Source organism: Rhinolophus ferrumequinum, chromosome 3, assembly GCF_004115265.2.
Source record: "Rhinolophus ferrumequinum isolate MPI-CBG mRhiFer1 chromosome 3, mRhiFer1_v1.p, whole genome shotgun sequence".
Classification (NCBI taxonomy): domain Eukaryota; kingdom Metazoa; phylum Chordata; class Mammalia; order Chiroptera; family Rhinolophidae; genus Rhinolophus; species Rhinolophus ferrumequinum.
The window spans coordinates 26,427,588-26,429,314 of NC_046286.1; the positions used below are offsets into that span (position 1 = coordinate 26,427,588).

At 32.0% G+C, this 1,727-nt stretch overlaps 1 pseudogene; it reads left to right on the forward strand.

The window, feature by feature from the left end:
* Nucleotides 1-261: 261 nt before the first annotated feature.
* LOC117020938 (uncharacterized) lies at nucleotides 262-366 on the forward strand (annotated as a pseudogene).
* Nucleotides 367-1,727: the final 1,361 nt, after the last annotated feature.

Genomic DNA, 1,727 nt, shown 5'->3' on the forward strand with positions numbered 1-1,727 from the left:
CCAATAAGATTCAGTATTTTAAATATTAATACTTAACTGTATCAGATAATTAAAATTATGTAATATGTGCTAGTTTTATACACCATTCCAGCTCAGTAATTCGCAGCATAAAAATTGCTCTATGAATCCCTAATTCCTACGGTGCCTTGATTTTCTACATTTGTGTTTGAGTGTATTTTAACATTCATGTATATTTGAATCCCTTACAGGTGAAGTCTACACATCACTGCTATACATGGAATATAAAAACTACAATCTTGCAGCTTTGGGCAGTGGCAGTATTGTAGTCAATGAGGTTTATCTGAGGCACAATTATTGCTAATTGAAAAACTGCAATCTTGTAATACATGGGACTGCATGATTGAAAGGTTAGAAAAATGACTAGAAAAGTCTGTTGTGAATGAATATTGCAAATATTACTATTTTCAATTTTGCTTTATCAGTGTTTATTTTGCTGTTGTTCTTTTATGAAGAGAGACGCCAAACATTTTCTATAAAGGGCCAGATAGTAAATATTTTTGGCTTTATGGGCGATATATATGCAACTACTCAATTTTGTTGCAACATGAAAGCAGCCATAGACACTATCTAAACAAATGGATGCAGCTGTTATCCAATGAAAATTTATTTTTGGACACTGAAATTTTAATTTCATGTGGCATAAAATATTCTTATTTTGATTACTTTTCAACCTTTTAAAAATGTAAAAAGCATTCTTGGCTTGCGGGCAATACGAAAACAGGCAATGGGCTGGATTTGGCTTCCAGAAAATATTTTGCCTATTCCTGTTTAATTCCAATTTCCCTATCTCTCTCAGCTTTGGAGAAAAGTCACAAAAGATGTATAGATAATTTATAAGATAGGTATAAATAAATAGTAGTAAATATCTATTTCTAATATATTCTTATCTACATATACTTATTCACTCATTCAAGATATTAATTTTTTCCATGTGCAAAGTGTGTACTGGATGCAATGAATGATACAAAGAGAGTATGACACAGTTACTAACTTCAAGAGGCTTAAAATCTTTTAGGAGTTTTGAGTGATCTACTCTACACAAATAATTATAATACAATGTCATTTGGGATAATTGCCAAAGTTAAGAGTTACATAAGTACGGTTGGAGTTCCCAACAGAAGATGGTTGTTGACATCATAACAAATATTTTCATGATGTAGGGTGCCTTTGTGCTCAGACTCAATGGATAACAGTATATTTATAAGGAGATGGTAAACAGGTAAAAAGAAGAAATGAATCCTGGGTGAAGAAAGGTAACATTATCAGCCAATACCTTACAGATAGGTAAGCTTTTTTTTTTTTGAGAATAGATTATTTGGATTAGGCAATTTACAGAGGAGAAATTCTCTAGTTCCAAAAGAAATACTGTTCTCTTTAAGGTGAAATTAGTCCAATAATAATTTGGTATCTACTATGTGCCTGCCACCATGTTCAGTTCTAGGGTTAATGAAAATTAATAGCACATGTTTTCTGTCTTTGAGTGTTTTGCAATCTAATGGAGGGTTGTAAACTGCAAACCAATAATTATATCACAGCACAAGGAGCAGTAGAAAATAATGGCCATAAAATGATAAAGGAACATTGCAGATATTGATTAAATCTAATGGGGGCATAGAAAGGTGAGGGAAGATTTCACAGAGGACATAATACATTTTTTTCTGAAAATAATGACACTAGGAATTCTCAAAAATGGGAGGAAGTATAGG